Source organism: Passer domesticus, chromosome 13 (genome assembly GCF_036417665.1).
Source record: "Passer domesticus isolate bPasDom1 chromosome 13, bPasDom1.hap1, whole genome shotgun sequence".
Classification (NCBI taxonomy): domain Eukaryota; kingdom Metazoa; phylum Chordata; class Aves; order Passeriformes; family Passeridae; genus Passer; species Passer domesticus.
In genome coordinates, this window is record NC_087486.1 from 15,019,034 (window position 1) to 15,044,158 (window position 25,125).

Sequence of the window (25,125 nt, forward strand, 5' to 3'; positions counted from 1 at the left end):
ACTCCCATGTTGGGAATGAAGGCTGCCAGGGGGACAGCCAGGATCCAATCTTGCTCTCTTGTGACCCAGGACAGGACCCAAGGGAACAGCTGGAGCTGTGTCTGTGGAGGTTTGGGCTGGATGCCAGAAGAAGGTTCTTCCCCCAGAGGGTGGTCGGGCACTGCCCAGGCTCCCCAGGGAATGGTCACGGCTTCCAGAGCTCAAGAACTCTTTGGACAGTGCTCTCAGGCACAGGGTGGGATTGTTGGGTTGTCCTGTGCAGGGCCAGGAATTGCACTCAATGATCGTTGTGGTCCCTTCCAACTCAGGATATGCCATGTTTCTGCGACCCCAGGGTGAGCCACTCCCGGAGTATCTCTCTGGCATGAATCCCCCTTTTCTCTACAGCTCCTGTCCCACCTGTCTGCCTCCTCCTTGGGTCATTTTACACGTACCCAACACAAGTCATGGACAAATGTCCAACAGAGGCTCATTTACCTCATATTAAGTGGCCAGGTCTGATTGTGAACTGCTTGGAGTGCAGTGCCAGCCCTGGAGAAGGTGGGGACTGCTTCCTTGTAGGTGCTGGGCTACCTTTGGGGTTTTTGCAGCTACTGAGGGAAAGGATCCAGACCTGCCCTTGACTCAGCCATTTTACAGCATCTCCTGAGCTCAGTGAAGCTGGCGCTAAACCTCGGTCTCTTTGATCTTGACAAATAGGAGCTGGAGAGCCAAATTCAGTGCAGAGTCACTGCTGTCTGTGGAGCTGCTGCTGTTCCTGGTTTTACATGTCAATTTGGTGTGTGGCTGGTGGCTCTGCCACCCACACTGTTAGGGCCAGGATGGTGCTCTGTGAATCCAGAGGAGCCTTGGGGTGCTGGTGGGCCTGGTCCTGCCCGTGTCTTCACTCACCTCTGTGGAAGGAGCCGGCCTGGGGATACTGAGGGTTGGTGTATGGGACTGCCCTCATGTTAACTGGTGGCAGAGCTTGTGCTTTTCACTCACTGATTGTGCCTACCTGGGCAGGAAGACACACTGGGCTGGGTAGTTGTGTGTGGGGATGTCACAGAGTTGCTGTCCTGGTTTTGGTGGGTGGGGGTGGGTGCCCAAATCTCTGTGAGGGCACGGGTGGCCCAGGACATGCAGCTTCTGACCTCCTCAGTTATGCCTAGCCCCTTGAGAAGCTCAGCAGGCTTTGTGGCCGGGTGCTGGGCAGGGGACACTGTGGGGCTGGGAGCCCTGCTGAAGAACAGCCCCTGTAGGTGTTTTCCAGCCCCTGGCCTGAAGGAGCCATCCCCAAGTGCACGGAGCTCCCAGCACCAGCGTGTGGTCTGTGGCTCTTCTGGAAAGACAGCCAAGCTGGGATGTCTGACAGGGGGGTGCTGGCAATTCTGGGACCGTACGAACCCTGTTCCCACTGCACCGGCGCAGCTGCATCCCCAAAGAGCCACCCTCGGAGGGGCACAGAGCCCCGGCCCCGCGGGGCTGCAGCGCGGGGCGAGCATCGGCACGGGCGGGGCGAGTCGGGAGCGGGGGGGCAGCCATCCCTCCCTCCCCGCTCCCACTGTGCCTCGCTCTACTTGCCGCGGTCCCCAAGCTCCCTTTCCTTCCCCTCCGCTGCCTTTTATGCAGCTCGCCCAAGGCTCCAGGGCCTGGGGATCTTTCCAGGCTTCCCCAGCTGGGGTTTGGCAGCTCTAATTTTAGGCACTTCGCAGTTTTGCTTTCTCGCTGCTCGGCTGAGGAAAAGCGCTTGTGCAGGGAGGCGAGCCTGGCCCTTCCCCACCACTGCTGGCTTTTTCTTTGTCTCTCTTCCCGGCTCGCTCCCTCCTGGTGCCGGCTGCTCCGAGATGCCGGTGGACATTAATAAACCCCTTTTAAAAGCTGGAGCTCTTGCAGGGTGCAGAGTGGGGATGCACGTTGAGCCAGGACCCCTCCAGACCTGCTGCTGCCCATGGTGATGGCTTCCAGACCGTGGTGTGACACCCCACTCCCCCACAAAATCACTGGGAAGGGCTCTGGTCCAGGCTGGGAAGCTGCAGGCCCAGAGGAGAGCCCAGCCAAGGACATTGGGCTGGCCACGGTCACCAGCACCTTCCAGTCCTAATGAATCTCTGGGAAGAAGCTAAGGAATGCTTTGATGCCGGAAACCCCAAAACTAAACATGCATCCAAAAAAGTGGTCAGATCAGTGCATGCACAGAAAACGCAGCAAGAGCGAATCCAGCCCTCAGGTCCCTGCTGGCAGCCTGCTAGAGCTGCTGCAGGATGTGACCCTGGACCTGGTCAGCCTGGGGCTGAGGCAGGACAGCTGGTGAGTTCTAATTCCAAATCCAAGCTAAGGACAGCCTTGTGGGACACGGGATTTTGCCCAAAGTCCTTGTTATGCAATTTAGACACAAAAGTGGAACATCCCCCTCCTCACATCCTCAGGGATAGTATCTTCTGGGGAAGACAAGGAGAATTTTTTCCCAAGGAAGCAAAAAAATCAGGTGAGGAGGTGGCAGCAGCTGGGAGAGCGAGATGGGCTCACTGGGATGGATCCTTCCCACACAGGGGACACACTTGGATTTTGTCCATTGTACCCAATAAGCTTTCATCCCCCGGAAGGGAATGACTGGGGCTGGAGCTGTCTAACTGGATTGTGCGCTGCCTGCTCCTGAAAGGGCTCTGCATCCCATAATCCACAAACCTGCTCATGGCACGTGGCTAATTCAGGCAATTTCCGGCACAATAAGGGACCCGGCGGTCCAGGCGGGTGCAGAGCGGGCTCTGCGCTGTCCCTGCAGCCGGGGAGCGGCAGGGCCCGCCGGGGGCACGGGGGGCTGCCTGCCCTCCCTGCCGCCCGCGGGAGTGGGCTGCCAGGGCCCCCAAGGAAGCGCTGCCCTGCAGGTGACAGGAAGCGTAAATCCCCGCTCCCACGCTGGCACCCCTCTTGTCAGCGCTCCGCAGGACGCAAATGCAGCGTTATCAGAGGGCCGCAGCGCCGGAGAGGGGCCCAGCTGGCTCCTCTCGCCCTCTCCGCTCCCCATCGCTCACGTGGAGCGGCGGGCGGACGCGGCTCGGGCTCTGCCTCGCTGCCAGATGATTTCTGGGCAGCGCCGTGCCGGGGGTGCCGCGGGGGGCTCTCCCGCCGTGCCCTGCCGGTCCCCAGGGCGGCACCGCCGACACCGCCGTGCTCCCGCTCCCCGCCGCCGGCTGCGGGCGCGGTGCGTCATCCGCCGCTCCGCTAATTCGGGGGCAACTATTTTGCGCCTGCGACGGATCACGCCATGCGCCGCGCCGGGGCCCCCGCGCTGCCGGCCCAGATGCCCCCTCCCACCTGGCCCGCTTCCCCTGCCTCCCGTATCCAAGGAGAGGGATCAGCGGCGGGCGGGGGAGCGGGGCTCTGACGCAGGGCTCGCCCCGCCGCTAATCGGCCCGCAGCCGCTCCGGCCGCCCTGGCCGCCGCGGCACGGCCGCGCTGACCCCGCGCACGCAGGGCAGGGCCCCGCGGCTGATGCGGGGCTCGGCGCGGCTGTCACGTTCTTCCCTCGGCACACACGGCGCGGCTGCCGGGAGCCGCGGGGGCTGCTCCGGGGTGGCCGCGCTCCCCCGGGGGAAGCCGCTCCGCAGAGACCCCGGTGCCGGTGGGCTCCTCGGGGGATGGATGCCAGGCACAGCGCGGGGTTTGTCCCAGGGGAACGGGGTGCAGGGCTGTGCCTGCTGCGGGGTGTCCTCTCCGCGTCCCGCACAAGGGCTGGGGAGCATCTGTCGGGATGAAGCACGCACCCGGCAGGATGGAGAGGGATCGCCGTGCTCAGAGGAGCTGCGTGCTCGCTGGGAGGGGCGAGGAGGGCGCCCACCCAGCGCTGGCTCCACGGATGCCCAGGCTGGATGGGCGGATGGGGTCCCGTGCCCTTTGGAGAAGATGCCTGTGTGGGAGTTTGCCTCGGGGTGAGCTGTTCCAGCAGAGCTTTTCCCCCTCGAAACCCCCACGCTCTGCGCTCCCGACTCGGCTGGCGAGCTGCTGGTGCCGGCAGGGGCAGTGGCGGCGGGGCATTGTCCCCAGGTGGGCACAGAGCTGCGTGTCCCCGGGCTTTGCGTGCGAGGCTGTGCTGGGCGCTGGAGCTCGCAGTCACACACGCACGGTGCTGCAGTGAATGCCACCAGCACGCCTGCAAGCCGGGCTTCATTTTCATAATCCCTCCTGGCCTCAGACCGGACCTGGAGTCGTCCTGCTTGGATGGACATGGGAAAGCCAGCTCGTGTGGACGGGCACGCTTTGTGAGGTTATGTATCCCCATCCTTACTTCCAGGTGGGGGCAGGATCACAGGAGACAGAAAGGAAGGGGGAGGCTTGGAGGCATTCACACTCCTGCTGGGACCTCAAGAAACATCCCTAAAGCATCCACAGTCCCTGAGGAGACAGGTGGGGGGACGCACATCCCCTCCCTCCAAAGCACCAGGGATGCAGCACCTTCTCCACGGCGTAAAATGGAGCAGGATGCCGACGGAAGAAGGGCTTTGAACAGTCAATTTCCATCGCTGAAAGCTGACAAGTTTAAAACAGCTAATGTGCCCCGCAAGATGAGGCCTTGGGAGATTTACAGCTCTCCTCGGCTGACTGCTCCCATACGGTGTGTATGTCAGCCAGGGAGCCTTTTAAAGAACCAAGATAAAGCTGCAGCGGGGCCGCCCTGCCCACCAAATGGATGGCAGAGAGACAGGAAAGGAAGGAGAGAGGTTGCTGTGTGTGTTTTTTTTCCCATCAGGCAGGTGCTGAGCTCATGTCCCCTCCTGCAGCCACCACCATGGAGTTACTCCAGGTCAAGGTCGTAGCAAACCTCTTGGAGCAAAATTTGCCTAAGCTGGTGCAGGAGGAGGTTTGTAAAATTCAGCAGGACCCATCAGGAGCCCACTGGGGAGGTGTCAGCAGACACGGAGGTGGCACTGTCTCTCAGGGATCATTGTAGGGTGCCCGTGGAGTGAGGAAGCTCTGGGGATGGGCAAGGCTCAGCCTGAGCCCTCTGCTGCAGGCTGCAGGCTGGTGCTGGATGGGGTAGGGAGCAGCCTCCTGGGTGGCTTCAGTGAGAATGTCGGCTTTTAGCAGGACCCCAGATGGGGTCAGCATCCCTTGGAGAGCTTGCACAACATTCAGGAGCTGCTGCTAAGTCCCTGAGTGCTGCTGCCTGTCAGCTTTCTGTGCCACATCAAGCCCAGCTGGGATGCTGGGTGCTCCCCAGGGCAGCTGGATGCTCACTGTGCCCTCCCTGTCCCTCTGAGTGCTCTGCTGCAGCCAGAAGCACTGTGTGCATGAGCAGACCATGGCCAGCATCAAGTGCTGTGGGGTGTCAGCTGGCCAGGACTGTGCCCAGAGCACCTGGGGCTCCGGGGGTGTCATGGGACCTGCTGCCCATCCCTGGCATCCTTGTGGTGTCAGCAGTGTGGGAGCCGTGTCCGCTGCCCCCTCTGCCTGCTCTGCCTGGCACAGAGCTCAGCACAGGATGTCAGGATCAATTCACCTTCCTCAAGGCCGCCAGGAGTGCCGGGCTGGAGGTGCCATGTCCTGAGAGCTCCTCTGCCTCCCGCAGAGGCACGGCTGGGATGGCAGTGACCCCAGTTCCCCCACGGGGCAGGCTGCTGCCCTGGGACCCCACATCTGCTGGACTGTCAGTGCTTACAGCAGCCCCTCTGCTCTGCACAGCCAGCTTGGGCCTTGTGCAAAGCTGCAGCCACCTCAGCAGCTGCTGCTGCACCTGAGGATGGTGAGGCTCAAGACAGGCAGGGCCAGAGATCCTCAATCCACTAAACCCAGACCAAACCATCCAGGCAGACATTTTCTGCCTCCATGTGCTGCTCTGTCAGCCAGGAGGTCAGTCCTGCTGAGGGGACTGGGGACGGGGGAGCTGCACTCTTGTCTCTGCACGATGCTTCCTGCAGCACCTCTGTGAGCTGTGGGTACCCAGGATTGCTGCTGGGGCTGGAGGTTTGGGTAAGGAGACCTTCCCACAGCCTAAGAGTGATTTTCCTGTGTTCCCAACCCCTCAAAAGCAGAGCTCACTTCTCTGCCTTGGCTGGATGGTGAAAAAAGATCCAACATGACCTGGCCCTGTTGGAGCTGGAAAAAGCTCTCCAGGCTGGTTTGGGGCGCAGTGGCAGCAGCAGGGGCTGCCAGCTGTGATCCTCAGGAGTGGCAGAGCAGCTGTGGCTGCCCTGGGATGGGAGATGCCAGCCAGGCTGGGGGAAGCACTGCTGTGATGCCCGTCAGCCTCCTCATGCCACCGAGGGGAAACAGGGCAGGGCAGAGGGGTCTCTTGCAGGATGTTCAGCAATGGGGCATCTGGAAATGCTCTCCATTGTTTCTGCTTGTCCTGCTACCCAGCTTTGCTGCCCCAGAGGCCAGGTGGCCCTCAGCTCCTCTGGACTGGAAGGAATTTTCCATCCCAGCACCTAGCTGCTGCTGCTGCTGCTAGGTGCTACATTATTAACCCTCAGTGCCTGGCACTGCCTGGCCTCCATGCACCAGGAGCTGGAGAAGCAGCCCCACCCTGGCACCAGCACCTGGCACATCTCTGGCTCCTGCAGTTCCTGATGCAGAGGAGCAGGACGAGGTGGCTCCAGCAGGGAGGACAAAGCTATTATGTCCCCTCTGTTCCTTTCCCTCACAGCAGCAGCCTCGGTGGTGGACCCTGAACAGCACCCAGGCCAGTCACCAGCCCTGATGGGGAGAGGAAATATCCTCACTGTCCTGAGAGGTTTGAGTGTGCTCCTCTGACCCCGTTGCAAGGAGCCCTTTGCCCTCCCGGGGGAAGAAGCAGCTGCTCCTGGCCCTGGCTGATGCCTGTTCTGCACGCTGGTAGCAGAGCCAGCACGGAGCTGGGGATGGGGATGGCTCTGGGACACCCTGCAGGGGGCTCAGGGACACCCTGCAGGGGGCTCAGGGACACATCCCACCCCCTGCCCGGCCCATGGCTCCGTCCCGGGCGCTGCCCAGGTCCCTCGTTGTCCCTGCTCTCCCCGCGAGGTGCCCGGCACGGCTGGGCGGTGGGAGGGAAGGAGCCTCCCTTATCTCCCTTCCCTTTGTGCAAACACACGAGCCCGCCTGGAGCCGCCGTGTGATGCCGCCAGCCGGAAAGCCGCAAAGGCGGGGAGGCTGCCCAGCTTCTGTCTCCTTCCCAGCAGGTGTGGCTGGCCCTGCCAGGCAGATGGCTCCGCGCCTGGCAGCGACGAGCGGCGGCGCCAGGAGCAGCTGGCTCCACCCGCACCCGGGCCAGGAGCGGGGATGCTGAGCAGCGCGGGGAGCGCACGGCAGGAGCGGGGCCGGGACCTGCCCTGCCGGGCTCGGGCTGTGCCGGGCACCCCGGGCTCTGCTGCCAGCTCCTGCTCGGGCTGTGCCGGGCACCCCGGGCTCTGCTGCCAGCTCCTGCTCGGGCTGTGCCGGGCACCCCGGGCTCTGCTGCCAGCTCCTGCTCGGGCTGTGCCGGGCACCCTGGGCTCTGCTGCCAGCTCCTGCTCGGGCTGTGCCGGGCACCCCGGGCTCTGCTGCCAGCTCCTGCTCGGGCTGTGCCGGGCACCCCGGGCTCTGCTGCCAGCTCCTGCTCGGGCTGTGCCGGGCACCCCGGGCTCTGCTGCCAGCTCCTGCTCGGGCTGTGCCGGGCACCCCGGGCTCTGCTGCCAGCTCCTGCATCCCACACACCCAGGGAGAGGTGTTGGCAGGGATCAGCAGTGCCCTGCGGGGGACAGGTGTCTCTTGGGGACAAAGGGGTAGGATGCAAAGGATGTGGGATGCAAAGGTGCAGGAACCTCCAGGATGCTTTTGCTTCAGTGAGATTTGCCAGTCAGACTGAGGGCCTCCCCTGCACCCTGGAGCAGCTGGGGCTTGGAGCTGAAGAACCCCAGGGTGGCCCCTGCTCTGAGCCATCGGCCCCCATCCCAGTTTTGCTCCTCGCTGCCTGGGCTAATGATCTGCTGGGCAATCAACAGACCAGTTGGAAACCCTGTAAGAGCCTGGCCAGGCACTACCTTGTTATTTCTATCCAGCCAAGTGGGGGAAACAGCCCTTTTTTCATCCAGTGACAGTCACTGTGCTGTTGTGCAGCTCCTGGCACAGCAGGACAGGCTGAACCAACCCTCAAAAATCAGAATGGAGACAGGAAAATGCTGCTCCCCCCTCCAGGCTGTTCTCTACTGCAGAAGGGGAGCAGCCCATGGATTTTTTCATGATGGCAGCAATAAGGGGACTGCAGAGGCTCTTGTGCTGTGCTGGCCAGCCATGCCCATGAGGGATCAGCAGAGCGGCCTCACGCTGCACAGCGCAGCCTCATTTTCTGTGCAGTTATTAATTCCTCTGTTTGCCTGGCTCTGAGTGGAGGCAGAGAGCAGAAGCAAATGGAACCCACCAGGACTGATGGCCCAGGAGCTCAGTGCAGGTCCTGAGCCTGGCATTAAGGGCTGGGTGAAGCTGTTCCTGGCTTCCCAAGGGGCAGAGGAGAGATGGAGGGGGGATGGTCCATGGGAGCAAAGCCTCTGGGCAGGCTGCTCCCACCATCCAGGCTGCTCCAGCCTCATCTTGCAGCCGGCGCTGGAAGTGGAAGTTTTGAAGTCATGCACGGAGCTGTTTGCTTGGTATTTCCTGCCCCCGAGAACAGGAAGCAGCAGCGAAGCCCAGGAGGGAGCTGCTCTTGGGAGAATTCCAGCCTGACACATTTTGCTCCCTGCCTACAGGAAAGGGGGAAAGCTCCAAACTCTTTCCCTCATCCCTGTGCCCAGTTCTGGGAGCTGATGGGCCCAGGCTGAGGCCAGCTTGGATGTGGATTGCACAGAAATGTGGCACTTTGAATGATTTTCCATTTCCCTCTCCCTTGTACCACTCTGACCTGGACCTTGTTTGCTCAGGCTCTAGGACGAGCACGCTGGCTCGTGAGCTGCAGTGTGAGAAATGTCTGCAGTGGTGGATGTGTGTCCACCCAGCTGTCCCACGGCTGCCCTGCTCTCCAGGGACTGTCCTCTTGGCCCCATCAGCTGCAGGTCCGCTCTTATCTCCCCTTCCCTGCCAGATCTGGAGCAGCATCTCAGCACCCTCCCAAAACCCCCCCTGTTTTTGAGGACTGGGCTCATGCTGGGAACCACCAGCCCTGCTCAGAGGCTCCCTCAGCCCAGCAGGGCTTGAGTGCAAAGCCTGAGGTTGTCCCCTGCCCTGTGTCACCCGGATCAGTGAGGTCCCTGCCACAGGACCGTGTTCCCCTCCGCAGCACTGCTGGTCACGGCCAGGGAAGGGCAGGTTGGGCTGCTGCTGGTGCCAGCCAGGGCTCTGTCACGGCAGGAGTTACTCCCGTCAGGACTGCCAGCGTCTGTTGCTGGCAGATCATGGCAGCAGTCTCCGAGGAACGTGAACAGCACATTATTAACAATCTTTTAAAGAGCTGCCAGTGTGTCCCAGGTCCCTGTTTATTTCTGCATATGGCCTGTCCCCCGCTGAATGCAGCATTCACAGGAGGTGTCACCTCAGCTTGAGGGGGCCTATTACTTACCCCAATCAAACTCCTGCAGTAGGTGATTCCTCCTCTGGCCAAGGACAAAATCCCACAGGAGGGAGTTTATCCTCCCTTTAAATCAGCCCTGCTTTTGTTTTCTTCCTCCTGCAGGGTGCATTTTTGCAGAGTGGATGTTGCATCAGGGCTGTCCAAGCTGGAACACACTGGTCTCTGGATCTGCTCCCAAATCACGACCTGCATGGATGCTGGGGCTGCTTCTGTGGCACTGCCCTGGCTGTGCCCTGCCATGGAGAAATCTGGGGATGCACTGCTGGAGAGGACATGGCTGGGGAGCAGGGATGTGCCCAGAGAGATGCCATTCAGAGACAAGGTGGCTGGCACAGAGAGGCCAGGTGAAGCTAGAGAAGCCTAGAGGAGAGGAGACTGAGGTCAGACCTCACTGGAGGCTGCAGCTCCTCCCCAGGGGCAGCTCCAGTCTCTGCTCCCTGGGACCAGGGACTGGACCTGAGAGAACAGCTGGAGCTGTGCCAGGGGGATTTAGTCTGGGTATCAGGAAAAGGTTCTTCCCCAGAGGGTGGTCAGGCACTGACCAGGCTCCCCAGGGAATGGTCCCAGCCCCAGGGCTGCCAGAGCTCCAGGAGCATTTGGACAATGCTCTCAGGCACAGGGTGGGATTGTTGGGGTGTCTCTGCAGCACCAGGAGTTTGACTCGATGATCCTGATGGGTTCCTTCCAGCTCAGGATATTCCATGATTCTAAGTTTCCATGCTCAGCTTAGCACAGGTCCACAGGAGCCATTGTGCCCACCTGCAAGGGCACTCCAGACCCTGCCTGCAGGATGTTGAGCTTGCTGTGCACAAAGCAGTGATTCCATTCTGTGGTCACAGAGGCACCCAGACCAGGAGCTCAGGGTGTCCTTTCTCACTTTGCAATGTCAGCACCAGCCATGGGACAGCACAGCACAGAGCAGCCTTGCCTCAGCCGGAGGAGGCTGCAGGGTGTGTTTGGCAGATCCTCCAGGCGGGCTGGGTGTGTCAGAGGTGATGCAGTCCCCATCCCAGAGGGGTCCCTTCCATGCCCACAGGACACCAGGCTGTTTCTCAGGCAGACAGGAACCAGCTGCTCCGTGGGGCTGTGTCTGACACAGCCAGGTGACATGTGACACACCTGGACACCTCTTTGGAGGATGCCTGCATGGACTCTCACAGGACCCTGAATCCTTCTGCTGCTCCTCCAGGATCTCTGCCCAGGAGTTTTCCTGCTTCCCTGCTCCTGCTACAGGAACCCATGGCCAAGCAGCTGAAAACCACAGACCATCCACCTGGAAAAACATGTCCTGGGTGAAGGACAGACCAACACAAAGCCATGAGGGGTCCCTGGCTGCTCTGCAACATCATGCAGTGCCTGGCACAGCCCCACAGTGTTGGCAGTGGAGGCAGCAGCACACAGAACCCTGACCCATCCATGGGAAGGGGGGGCAGGATTGTCCCTGACGTTTTTGGAAGTGGCAGATCTGGGTCTGGATTCTGGGCACCTGCGCAGGACAAGGGCTCGGGCAGGAGCTGGGGTCACTGCTCGGGGGTGCGAGCAGAGGGTTCGGGGCAGGGCAGGGACCCGCGGGGCCAGCCCAGCCTCCCCGGCTCCAGGAGCAGTCGCCTGGGCAACTGTGAGCGCGGGCCGGGCGAGCCGGCAGGACAGGAGCCATTGTGCCCATCCAGGGAAGGATTCCCAGCCCTTTTCCCGGCTCAGGAGCCTCCCTGGGTCACCCCATTTTGCTATCCCCGAGGTGGGCAGCACACGGCCTTGCCTGGGATTCCCTGAGCGTTCCAAATCACCCCTCCAGGGTGGGATGGTGAGACCACAACCCCCCAGCAAGGAAAAGCTGCCAGGTGCCACGTGAACTGAGTCAAGGTGGGGCCCAAACCAGCACCACGCACGGGGGATGAGCCCAATTACCAACCCTACACAGAGAGCAGGCCAGGTTTCCCTCTGCACTACTACTTGTAGTAACCATGGATGTGTGTGTGCACGTAGGTGTGCGTGTGCATGCCCAGAGCAGCAAACGCTGCCCATCTCTCTGCATTTCTGCCTCCTCGTCTCTGTTTTGCTGCTGCTGCTGCCTGCCTGACACCTGCGTGCCCTGGACGAGCTGCTGCCTCGCTAATGAGCTGCAGCATCTCGCTCAGGTCCTGCTCACCCTCGGAGCACAGGGACTCTCCAGGCTCATGTGTTTAGCTCAGCCCCACGGTTTCAATCCCTGCCAAGAGAAATGGAAGAATCTGGTGCAGCCAGGCCTGGAAAAAACAGCAAGGACAGTCTGTGGTTAACCCTTCCTGCGCTGCTCCTGTCTCCTGCCTTCCCACGCACAGGGAACCCTCAGGCTTCGCAGCCCTCCTTCCCACAGCCCAGTCCATCCTCGTTTCCCTACCTCTGGGGCTTTTCTCGTGAGATTGCCCAGAATACTCCGGGAGGGAGTATTCCCACGGCACTTGAATGTGTGCCCCCTTTGATCGCAGGAGGGCAAAGGGCAGAGATCTGGGAAAAGAAAAGAAAATAATTAAAAAAAAAAAAAAAAAGAAGAAGAAGAAGAAGAAGGGAGAAAGAAAACAGAGGGGAAAAAAATTAAAGCAATTCAGGCAGGAGCTTTCCTCAACCTCTATAAAATACAGTTCACGTTTCCTGCGAGCCCGGGGCGCAGATCACATTCGACGTGAGGTGCTTTACCCAGCCCCGGTGTAAATTCCGGAGCCTCGCATCTGCATGGCGTGATGGGAAAAAGCTTAAGAGGGGCCCGGGGAGCTGCAGAGGAGGCGGCTGAGCCTATCTGGCTACCGCAGGGGCTGTCGATGCACAGACATTCCAAGGCTATTTGTGAAGGTGAAATGGTCTGTAAAGATTCCAGGACACCATGTGGCAGGATGGTTAGCAGGGCTTCTCCTCCGGTGTTTGCACAGCGCTGCCGGGCTGGAGGGAGGCTGTGTGCGCAGAATGCCTCGCGGTGATTAGAGCATCTGCAAATTTCAGCTTAATACGCGGCATAATGAGACACGGAATATTATTAGCCTGCAGCCATCCCCCCGCCCCAGCGGCGATCTCAGCTCGGGCTGGTTTCACGCTCTCGGCGGTGCCGGGGAGGATGCGCACCCCGGGCCCGCGGGCAGCTCCCCGGCCACGGCCACGCGGGGCCGAGCTCCGGCTGCTGGCACAGAGGGTTTGCACTCTGGTTTATGCAAAATGAGCTGTGCCGTCCTGCCCCGGCTGTGCACACCGGCCCCTGCTCCACGGGCTGCTTCTGCAGCATCCTGAGCCACGGCCAGCCCACAGGGCTTCAGCTCCCCGTCCCAAAGCTTGGTTCACCTCCCCAGGCCGTGAGAGCCCATCTGGTGTGTGCCACACACCAAAAAAAAAAGAGGAAAAGAGGTGCTGGGAGGGCTCAGGTAGTGCCCAGGCTGCACAAGGAGCCCTGGCAGTGCTGGGAAGCAGGAGCTTGGTTTTGTTTGACAGGGAGTGATGGCACACACGTGGGGTGACCCTTGGTAGGAAGGGGTGTGTGGGGATGCTGGGCCTGCTGGCAGTGGGTGTGCACACAGATCCATGGCAGCTCTGAGCTCTCCCCTCCATCCCAGTGCTGGCAGGACCCTGTAACCCCAGCTCACACAGGTCCTGATGCCTGCCTAATGCCTCTTGCTTTCTGGCAGCCAGGAATGTCCCAAATATTGCCACCCTGAGATGGAGACAGCTGCTGGGCAGTGCCAGAAGGTGCCTGGTGCAGTGGGGGCTGACATGAGGGGGTTGCTGGGGTCTTGTGCTAGGTGTGAAGCTTGGGGAAATCCCTGGTGTGGGTCTGCATTCAGACAGGAGCAGCACAGTGACTGCCCAGGGTCCCGGGGCAGCACCAGCCCTGGCCCGGGGTGATGGTGGGAAGAGTGGGGCTGTGGGAGCACAGGGTGGGCCACCCACGTGCCTGGTGAGTGCATGAATGTGTGTGTGTTGACATGTCCAGAGGTGCACTGGATGTGTGTGCATGTGGAAGCTGTGTGCAGGCACCTTGTACCCTGGAATACACACCCTCTGTGTGTGTGTGTCTGTGTGTCCGTGTGTGTGTGTGTGTGTCTCTGTGTGTCCGTGTGTGTGTGTCTGTGTGTGTCTGTGTGTCTGTGTGTCTGTGTGTCTGTGTCTGTGTGTGTGTGTGTCTATGTGTGTGTCACAGGCCGTGTGACACTGAATTGCCTGTGGCAGGGACAGTGCACAGACCTGTGCGGGCTGCAGGCAGGTGTGACAGGATATGTGTGGGGTCTGTGTGTGCTGAGGCTCCTTCCACATGCAGACAGACACAGCTCCAAGCCCTGCTCCCCGGACCTGCTGGCACCAGGGACACGCGTGAGGCACAGGAGGTCACGTCCCTGGAGCTGCCTCCTCTTTCCTGGCAGTGACAGCACAGGACAGCGCTGGCTCTGCCGCCCCGGGGCTTCCCCCAGCAGCCTCTCCCTGCGCCCTGTGCTCACCCACAAGGCTGTGTGACCTTGTCACTGCCACCGAGTGGAACATTCCTGAGTTTTGCCCGGGCTGTTTTTCAGCGACATCAGCTCCCCTGCCTGCTTCAGAGCTGGCATTTGCTGCCATAGGTATGACAGTGACAGCTACAGCCAGGGGCTTCCCCCTCTCCGAGGTGCTTGGAGCCACCTGAATCCCCGTTCCTCCCACTCTGCTTTTACCCTGCTGTGGATAGATTTTTATAAAGCAAAGTCCAGGGAAGGCATCACCACAGCAAAGCTGTTCTGGACACTGTTAAACTAACACTAACTGCCACCATGGTTAATCTGTACCAAGGTCGAATTCACAAATTGGCAGGTTAGCTTCAGTTCCAGACTGAAATTACATCATCAATTAATTAAATCATCACTTTGATACAGAAAGAAAACTGGAGAGGACCCAGTCCTCGTAAATCCTGCAGAAGCCTCTGAGAAAGTGGCTCTGTATGTTATTTGGAAGAATTTGAGTGCAGAAATTCAGATCCATAGTGTGATAGTGAGAACAACTTATCACCAGTGCCTGAGCCATAACCCCGAGCTGAGCTGGGCACTGCCATGTCCATCGTGTCCCCAGCAGACATTACAGCTCAGCATTAACCTCTGCTTCCCTAACCAGGGCTTTGAGGCTTCCCATATACCAGAATTGACTGACGACTACTTCAAGTTTCTTAGGACTTTGAAACCCAAACCCCACTTTAATTTTATGAGTAATTTTATGGGACAATCTTTAGGGCTGTGAAAGCTGGAAACTTCTCCTTCAGGTGCCTTGACCTTATGGCTGCTCATCCACCCGTGCAGGAGCCCCTCTCCACTTTCGTCTGATCACCCTCGAATTCAGAGCTATAAAAAGGATGGGCTGTCTCCCAGCTAATAAAAATAGGAAAAAAGGGAGAGGCAAAGCCAGTGATAAAGGTGTTGTGAGCCCTCCCCTCCTGGAGTCTTTGGAATGTCCTGGAGCAGGGACTGGTGCCTGAATCAGCAAGCAGATGGTGAAGTCCTTCAGGCACGGAGCTGCTCCCTGCTGCCTGCCCAGGGTGCACGGGCTGGCACAGCCTGCTCATCCCGGGTGGGATGGGATGCAGAGCTTGCAGGGCGGGTGGTGCAGGGCTCCTGAGTAGGGGGACAGCTTAACGGGGTCTTCATCACTATGGGCTACATGTGGGCTAAAGGAAGACTGCACTCCTGGCCTGAGTAACTCCTGAATTCCCAAGCTGTGCTGGGGGCTTGGGGCCTCCCCCCATGCAGTTAAGAGTGTGTGTCCATGTGTTCCTCCATGTACCTAAGGAGAGGACACTGAACTGGGAGGAAATGCATATATGCTGCAGATGGAAGCAGGGCAAGTCTTGGCTCCAGCCACAAGGGAGGTTTAATCTGTTTAATCTGTTCTTCATCTTCTAGAACTGATGTCCGCGCACCAGGGTGAGTCAGTTCAGTGCCAGGTGCAGCATTACAGAATGGGGGCTTGTCCCCCTCTGGCAGTCATCAGGACCTGGCACAGGCACCTCTGGGTCTTGCTTGCTCCCAGATAATCAGTTCCAGCATCATTTCCCCATCTCTGGCATCTGTGAGCAGACATAGACTGCATTCCTCAGTCTTTGCTCACCCTTTTCAGTTGACTGGCATTACATCCACTGACAAGTCACATCCACCGGCAACTTCCCCTCCACCTGCCCAGGAAGGAACCTAAAAATGCAAATGCTCCTTTCTCCCCAAATCTGCTCTCCACGGAGGGGCCCAGCAACGTCTCTGACAACAACCAGCAACGTGTCATTTGTTTTTATTACTCTAGGAGGGCAAGCTGCTGTGCGTGACCAAGGAAACCGAGAGCGGGCTGCCCTTGTGAACTTGCTGAGTGCCTGATGGAGATCGGGAGGAGAAGGGAGCTGGGGGAGTAGGAAAAACATTGCTTCTCTCCTGCTTGTTGGCCGAGGCAAGATTGATTTGCTGTACTGGCGATAGCATAGCACGCGTCAAGGTAGGCACGAAATTGTGGTGAGCACTAGAAAACCACCAGCCGTGGGGATGGGCTTGATGTGAGGGAGGACATATGGGCTGGGTGCAGGCTCTGTGTTGAGCTGGGAGTGGTGTGGCTCCCTGTGGCAGGGAGGGGAGAGGAGATGAGTCTGACATGGAGCACAGAGGCGTGTGATGGCACTGGCTGGTCACTTGATGGAGCAGGGCTGGCCTCATTCTGCCTCCCTTTTGATGTCTCCAGCAGTTACAGCCAGTGCTAGAGAGAAAAGGACAGTTCCAGGATGCAATTCACCCCCTCAAATCAGCCAAGAGGTGTGTCCAGAGGTTACTTCACAGGTGGAGGCTTCCTCCCTTGCCAGCTGAAGCCCTGCCCAGAAGATGAGATGCTCCCATGCAAAAGACAGACCTAGGAAAGGACCTGAAGAACAAGGGGGTGGCTGAGAGGCACATTAGGGACAGTGATGGGAAATGGGAAAACACCACAGTCCTGGCTCAAAGCCTGAGCAAGTGGCTGGGGGTGGCCATGGTCACATGGTGCCATGCACAGGCCTGCTGGAGGGATGGCAGAGCAAGAATCAAGGGGTTGTGAAGAGACGAGGAGCTGGAGGTGTTTTATGGTAACATAATATTGGTTTGGTACCAACAGTTCAGTTCTGCATGACGGTGATGGCTCCAGTGCTATTTCCCACTGACAGATATTCAAACCAGAGTCATTTCCAAAAAGGACATGGAAACTATTTTTTGGATCATTTTTTTCTTTAGAAAGCCTCAGAAATCTGCCTTGCAATTTACCTAAATTTGATGCTTTCAGCCTTCAATTTCCTCAACTGAGGGGGAAAAACATTCAGTTTAAGGGGGAAGGTTAATGCAGCAGCATTTCCCTGTTGCTGACCTCCATCTGAATTTCACCACATCCGAGACCGAGCACACAGCAAGGCAGCGGCGCAGGAAGAAGCTGGGGTGTTGAGGAGGCCAAGGGTGTCTGGGTGGTGGGAGGCCGTTCTGGGAGCTCCCTGCGGGGTGAGCAGTGCCGAGAGCGGGGCCGGGACCCGCGTGGCACAGCCGGTGCCTCCGCCTGCCTGCGCGCTGCTGGCCCCGCAGCTTCCTCTGGCAACGCCTTGCGCAGGCTATTTTTGTGCTGTGTGAAAAAGCGAGTCCTTCTGCGAGCTGGGGGAATGCGGCGTGGAGAGGGAAAGTGAATTAGTGAAGGTCACAGGCGGAATGTCGCTCTGCGCGCGGCTGGGGCAGAGCGTGGGGAGCTGGAGGGGATGGCAGGCTGGGCTGGGGGGAAAACGGTTGTGGAGCAGCTCCACGTTCCACCTCTGCCTTCCCGGGGAACATCCCAGCGCCGGGGCCCTGCCAGCACGGGGGAGCGAGCTGGCTGTGCGCTCCTGCTCCTGCTGCTCGCGGGTGTTGGTGGAGCATCAGCCGCTCCACGGCTGGAACCGGGGTTTACACACGGCATAAAAAGTAATGATCGCGCTCGCTGCTAAATCACACGCAGCCAGGCTGGAGGTGGAAGCTGTTCCTGTCCTCAGCAGCAAAAAAGGTTTGTACAAGGGAGAGTACAAACAGCTCCCGAAGGTGAGGAGCAGCCTTTTTTCCCTCCTGGAATCATGAGGGGAGCAGTGCCCAGCACCACGGCCCCAGGACATGGCCAAAAACCACAGCCATTCCTGCGGCATCCCTCTGCCCACGCTTTCCCCGCTCCCTCCAGAGCAGCGGTTTTCCCGAGAACAGCAGGGAAAGGTGAAGGCAGAAGATGCCCTGCCTGAACATCCCTGCCGGCAAATGGGAATTCAGGATCTGGACCGCGCTTGGGCTTCCCTCGCTTGGTTCAGCCAAGTGAAAAGTTGGCCATGGTGCTCCTCCCCTTCGCGCGGGGCTTGGAGCAGGGATGGGAGCCCAGGAAAGGGGAAGTGCACAGGGATGGGAGCCCAGGAAAGGGGAAGTGCACAGGGATGGGAGCCCAGGAAAGGGGAGGCGCGGATATCCCGCTGCTCCCGCGAGCAGCTCCGTCCCGCAGCGCATCGCGTCAGGGTTCCGCGGGGAGCCGGCCTGCTCCCGGCAGCCTCCTGCTTCTGGGGGACGCTGGAGGCACAGTTCCCATCACTTTCCCATCTCGGAGCAGATTTATGAGCCTCCCAAAAGCTCTCCTGCAGCCCTCCAGGAAGGCTGGGGCTGGGGGCTGGCGGGGGGAGCCGTTTGCGGGGAATTGTGAATCTACTTTCTTACACGGCTGCGTACCACTGTGCAACGGTAATCCCCTGAGCAGGGTGAAACGGAGGCCTAGCTACCATGACCTCCTCTGTAGGTTTCCATGGATACCATGTACTATAAATAAAAAAAGGAATTTCAAACCAGTTTTCAATCCTGCTTAGTGGGAATAGGAAACCTCTTTTGAATTTAGTTTCCTATCTCACCTTACGGGGGTTATTTTGCAGCCTGTTTGAAACAAATAATTACCCCTTCAGCCAGGAAATTACCACCAATCTTACCTATTTACTTCCAAACACTCGGCTAATTAGCACATTGGGGAGAGCTGCCTATTTGCACGCTGGAGATGGGAGGCTTAGTGTCTTTATTTTGGTGGTGCTGGGAGAAAGGACGCGGGGCCAAGGGTCAGCGAGGGGCGTCAGAGCCCTCCGAAAAAAAAAATAATAAAGAGAGCAGGAGAGCTGTAAAACTCAAAACGCCGAGATGCCGTGTGAATTAGCGTGCGAGAAGCCCCGGCAAAAAAGGGAATATTACATCTGCATCCTTTTGCAATGAATCAGAGTCATGCTGCAGATTTTGTCTGGCATACTGGGTCTCTGGAGGATAGAAAATAATTTGGTCGCAGCAGTGGGAGGTGTGTGTGCGTGGAGAAGGGAGTTGCTTTCCAACAGCCTGCTGTGGTGAGAACATGCCTGACACTTCATTCCTTTCCAGTTAATGCAGCGAGGCCGGGAGGAAACTTAACCCTCTAATTGCTAAAGTGTACCGGGGACTTGGGAAAGTCCTTGGAAAGCAAACGGGGCTCCCGGGGTTGGTGTCCCCGGCCCGGCACCGCTGGCAGGCAGCTGAGGGATTTGCCCGAATGGCGCTGGTGGGGGCAGGGGAAATGTTAATTCGAAACAGGCGCTGGCGAGCGGGCCGGAGGACAGAGAGGTTGTGTTTGTCAGACCTCTGGGCTGGCAAGGGGCCGGCCCCATCCAGGCCGTCACAATGCTGGGTCTGGGCCAGCTGGACACGTGGTGGCTCGCCGAGGGGTCTCACGCTCTGCAGCTCCCAAATGGTTCTGCTGCCCGAGCTCAGCGCTCTCCCTCATCCCGGCACGGAAAAACCCAAGTGCTTTCCATTTTTTTCCCATCACCACACCCGTGTTATGTCTCCCCAGCTCCCCACATGGCTCCTGCTGCTGTGGCCACCCAGCAGAGCCCTCATGGCACGGTCCTGGCCGGGGTGACCCACAGCTTCCAGTGGACACGGTGAAGGATCCATGGGCACAGGCTGGGCAGCCCCATCTGCTGCAGCCCCGTCCGCCTGAGCATGCCGGGGGTCTGCTCCTCGCTGCTGTCCCTCGGTGCTCTCTGGGACGCTGTTCCCAGCAGGCACAGCTACCAGCAGTGCCCTGTCCCCTCACCTCGCTCACCCCAGCCAGGGCTTCCCACAGAGCACAGGACTGGCACTGAGAGCATGAGCTCTCCACAGCTGGGAAGGACGAGGAAGAGGAGGAGGAGGAGAGATGCACAAAGCACCCGGGGCTCAGCCAGAGCCTCGTGTGCAATACGGGTAAGCCCTGCTCAAAGCTTGTCCACAATGTTTAATAGCACAGGGTGATCGTGGGCATCTGACTGGGAGCCTGTTCTCTGCTGCCCTCCTAGAGCTCCTTATTAGCATTTCCAGGACACTGATGTTGTGCTCGGATATACGGGAAGGCACTCATAAGTTACAGAGCAGCAATATATCAACGTTAGAGAAGGGCCCATTTAAGCCTCATATCAGAGGCTGGGTTTTCCTGGAGTCAGGTGTCTCGTTCCCATTGAAATTCAACAGGAGTTGGAGTCTGCTCCCAGGGCTTCTCTGAAAGTCCCAGACTTAATTAGTATTTATCTTAATTAGGGGGATGTTACCTGCTCTGGGAACCTCATGCTATCTGCTGTATTCATCCCCGCAGCATCCTGGGAAAGGGCTCCCAGCCCTTTTTGCAGTGGGGGACTGAGACACATGGTGGCTGCTGCTGCCAGCCTGCACTCAGCAGGGAGCAGAAAACGTCTTCTGGGGGGCTGGGAGGGTCACAGCACTGCCCCCCTCCCCTCCTGGGTCGTGTTCTCTGGGGAGACCAGCTGAGAACACTCAGGAGACCAGAGGGATGGGGGCAGCAGGAGGATGCTGAGCCCCCTTCACCCTGGGCCTCAGGGAGCATTTCGGGGGGGACCTGGGTGGACACAGAGGTGGCCCAGCCCTGGCAGCACTCTGGAGCACCGCTGCTTGTTCACCATCTTCAGGCCAGGCCACAAATCGCAGGGTGGAGGATGGGAGGGTGGGGAAAGGAGAAAATCAGCGCTTTAAAAAAAAAAAAAAAAAAAAAAGGAAAAAACCCCAAAGTTACCGGCTTGTGAAGAGTTTAGAAACCTGATCTGCTCCGAGCCATAAAGAGCCAAGAAGGACAAGCCATGGGGCTCTCTTGGCAAGCAGAATCTCACCCACACCCTCCTGCAGAGGCGGGGAGAGGCAAACGAGTCCAAACAGCTCCGAGGTCCTCTTGGCATGGACTTTCCAAGGGCAGAGAAGCTGAAATGTGAGCCCCTGCTGCTGGCCCTAGGCCCCTGCTGCTCCGCGGTGCCGCCAAGGACGGGGTTCCCCACCGTGGTATCCCTGTCCTCCCTCCTGCCTGGCATGAGGGATGGGGCTAGGATTCCCAGCTGGGCTGGCAGCTTCAGGGAAGGGGTTTGGAACAGGAACAAGCCAGCTGTCCCCTGGCAGAGCCATCAAACACGGTGACCTCTCCCGTGGCGCTGCAGTGGGTGGGATGCGAGGCCTCGGGGGCTGGCAGTGCCATCAGTGGGGACCTCTGGGACACAGTGGGGACCTCCAAGGGACGTCCTGGGGAGGCTCAGGGGAGGCAGATGCAGCATGACCCAGGGATTAGGGCGGTGGGTGCTGACATGAAGAAAGGGAGGATGAAGATCTCCTCCCCCTGGGAGAGCTGCCCCAGGCAGAGCTGTGAGCCCGGGCAGGCTGTGCTGGCAGATATCTCCAGAGGATCCGTCTGGCCCACAGGGCTTTGTGAGATGGGGAAAGGCAGCAGGAAGCTCAGGGCTGGCCACAGAGCATGCTGGGCATGGCACAGGCAGTGCTGATGTCTGGTCAGAGGCAGGAGAGGGGGGACAGGGTGGGATGAGCCATCTGCAAACATCCAACAGTGGCACAAGGAGCAGGGACAGCAGGAGGCTGAGAGCTGCCACCTCTGCTGCCAAGTGCCACAGGGGTCAGCCTGTAGCTGACCTTAGGGATAGTTTTGGTGGTCTGGTGACCGGTGACTCTGTCCACGGGTCAGGGTCTGAGCTGGGCCTGACTGCCGTGGTACTGAGCATCCAGCTGCTCACCAGGAGCTCAGGGAAGGGACAGGAGGGGACATCTGTTGCCCTACTGGACCTATGGCCAGGTCTTTCTCCAGCTCTCCTCCATTAACTGCATATCCTGGAGAGCAGGAATGGTTTTCCAGATTTGCTTATGAAAGGCTGGAATTCGAGAAGGGGTTGGGGTGGAAAGGTCTCTTGTAGGAAGCAAATGTGGCTTCATGATGAAGAGAAAGGAGGAGTTAGTCCCTGGGGGTGAATAGTCCCAAAATGCAAAATACTGCAGAAACTCCTTCATTGACCAATTGGTTCAAGAGTTTGAATGGCCATATCTCCCTTCTCCACTCTGTTTTTTTCACTCACCCGGGGAGAAAAATGGCAAAAGTTTCATAAGGGAAGGGAAGCTCTCAGGCGCTAAGGGTTGATGCTGAATGGCCTGATGAAAATTCCTGGAAATGTTAACATAGCAGAGCTGCAATTAGGAGCCATATCCTCACAAATAACGTGGAAAGCTGTGTAAAGAGCATTCCCTCCAGGTCCTGGGGACACAGCAATACAACAGGTGGCCCTGAATTTAATGCTGCCATTAAACAAGCTCTTTTATTCAGCCAGGAGAAATGTGGTGGCTGGAAAGATGGACGAGTGCACAGTTTCATTCTGCTTCATGCAGAGCTACCATCACCTCGCTCAGTATTTTACGGAAGGCTCGCCGGGCTGAGCCTGTAGGCTTCGAAATCATCGACAATGTGCTAATGTAAAGTTGCCTGAGCTTATGGAAGATTTTGAAGGCCTGGATTCCATGTGTTGAGACTGGCACCATATCAGAGGAACAGCTGAGTATATGGAGCAGGGAAGCTACGTGTAAGTTATCCAGCAAGGAGAGAATCCGCCTGGGGCTGCAATCCTGGGTGCTGGATGGGGAGGGGAGGCAGCGGGCCCGGCTGGTCCTTCCTCACCCTGCAGACAGGCTGGGGCTTTGCTCCACAAGAGCAAGATTTTCCTGCTGGTGGACACTGTCCTGGGCAGCTTTGTCCTGTTTATTCACAGGCCAGGCAGCGATGCAGAGCTGGGGCTGTGTGAGGCTGGGGTGGGATGAGCTGGGGTGGGAGGCAGGATCATGTGTCTTCCCTCTGCTGTGGGACATTGCTCTGGCTGCCATCCCAAGTGCCAGCCTGCAGAAGTGGCTCTGGGGCCACAGGGTGAGGGACAGGATATTTAGAAAATCTAATTTAAGCTTAGCAAGCACTTCTCTCTCAAGAAGGTCATCTCTTCCCTAGGGTGGCCAGGAGAGAGAAGCTCCTGCCTGGAGGAGCTGCCTGCCCCGCTCAGAGGGAAAGACCAGGCCAATGCCTTCAGCCACCACTGGAAACCCCTTGGAGGCAGTGCTAAGGGAGGAAATTTCCTTACGTTGCTCTGACAAAGATCCCAGGAATACCCAGGTCTGCAGAGAGGTCCTGCCCCTCCACCAGAGATTGCATTCACCCACGTGGAGCAGAAATAATTGCCCTGGCTAGTGAGCTCCCCAGGCTCACTGCCTGCCCCATTGCAGGAGGCACTAAAGCAGGAGCAGCCAGGGCAGAGCCAAACCAGCTGGATGGATCTTGGTGGTGTCTGGAAGGGCTGGAACAACCCAGGCTCCCATCATGGGTGGTGCTGGCTCACTAGGATAGGCAAGGAGCTCACCTAGATAGGCAAGGAGCTCACCTGGACAGGCAAGGAGATCACCTGGACAGGCAAGGAGATCACCAGGACAGGCAAGGAGCTCACCTGGATAGGCAAGGAGATCATCAGGACAGGCAAGGAGCTCACCTGGATAGGCAAGGAGATCATCAGGACAGGCAAGGAGCTCACCTGGATAGGCAAGGAGATCACCAGGAGAGGCAAGGTGCCATTTCTGAAGCCACATACGAAGCAGTGGTGGCTGGAGGGTGCCTGGGAAGGGAGGAGTGGGTCTGCAGGCAGGGGGAGAACCTTTGTGACAATGAGATTTGACTTCTTGCAAACACCACAAGCCCACCTGAACTGGCTTTCCCGGCACCTCTGTAGGACTCCACAGCATCCTGGCACCATGACCAGCACAAAGCTGCTGATGGGGACAAGCTGAAGCCTTTGTCTTTCCTGGGTGAATGAACAAGCTGAAGACTTTAGGTACAGCGTCCTTCCTTCTGGAGCAGGTCACCCCTGCCACCAAGCCAGGCTGCTCCTTCCCCAGAGCAGTTTGGGGAATGAATTTTCACACTGGCCCAGCTCAATTGGGCTAAAAGAGCTGCCTCACTCATCTGAGCTCTTTGGGAAGGCTCTTGGGCTGGGGCTTTTGCTGTCCTTAGAAGGGGCCACCAGGATGTGTGAGTGGAAGTGAGAAATGAGATTTCCCGGGAATAATCCTCCTACATGAAACTCAGTGGCATCTGTGAAAAGGCTCGTGGGCACCCAGAGGATCCACGTGAGGGAGCGCAGGGAGGTGTCTGGACTGAGACCATGTCCTGGTAATTCGCTCAAAACTTGTCAGGGTCAGGTTCAGTGGGGTGTCCAGGCTGATCAGAGAGAGGGAGGCACCGAGGGCCTGGATCACACAGCTGAGCTCAGCACAGTGCAGGGCAGAATGTGCCACAAACAGAGGCAGAGCCCACCCTGAGCACTGAGAGCTCCCAAATTGGGTGATTTTGTGACAACCCAATGAGGACCCCTGCTTAAGAGCCTAGCAATGACCGGAAAGGTGACTAAAAATAAGAGGCTTCCAGGGGGAGACTGCAGAGAAGGATGTCAGGAGCCTCACAGAGGCGTTAGGCAGGCGGGGAGTGTCACTGTGACCTCGCCGGGAGCGCTGTGGGCAGGGCTGCACATCCCACCTCGCAAATGACAGTCACAGGCACGGATCTGGGGGAGGGCTGGGAAAATAGCTCCAAGACTGGCAGACCCTGGGGCTTTCATATGCACCAGCTTGGGCCCATTTGGCTTACAAAGCTCTGGAAGCCCTAACTCCAGCTGGCTGTTTCTGGGGTGACTGGAGCCAAAGGGGCTGGGGCAGTCAGCTGGGCTTTGTTTGTCTGAATGTTCTGACCTGCAGTGACATGGGCTGGTTGAAACCTGACAAGAGATGCTCTGAAGTAGGAGACTCCTGCCTACATTGGGCCAGGAAGGTGTTCCCAGCTCCATGCTGTGGGTCAGCATTGTGCTCTCTGTATTTCCTTAGGCATCTGTTAACAAGCCACTGCTAAATAGTGATAATCCTCCTGCTGCAAAAGCCCAGGTCTGAGTGTTTGCTGCAGCAGGATAATGTCCCCAGCTAGAGAGTGTGTTTGGAGCCCATGCAATGGCTCCTTAAATCCACCTGAGACTTGAGGGGTCTTGGCAAAGGAGCAACCTAAATCAAATTAGGAAGACAAGGGGAGGTTCCCATGGGCCACTGCCTCGGAGGGAGCCCACGGGACTTGAAACAATGATGTTCCTTTGCCATGGACCAGTAGAAACAGGTAATCCAGATTAGTTGCTAAGTGCCTCCAGGAGGTAGGATTAGTGAAAGGAAGAGTCTGCAGCACTCAGCTGGCAGGATCTCACCAGCAGGAGAGTATGGCCATCACTCTTTGCAAGTGTCTGTCTGGTT

General features: G+C 58.4%; 1 long non-coding RNA gene across 1 annotated transcript; it reads left to right on the forward strand.

Moving 5' to 3' along the window:
• The first annotated feature begins 19,599 nt into the window (after positions 1-19,599).
• On the forward strand, positions 19,600-24,379 carry LOC135280450 (uncharacterized). Its single transcript, XR_010347386.1, has 3 exons — positions 19,600-19,731; positions 22,130-22,382; positions 23,568-24,379. It is a non-coding gene; the product is annotated as an uncharacterized LOC135280450 (long non-coding RNA).
• Positions 24,380-25,125: the final 746 nt, after the last annotated feature.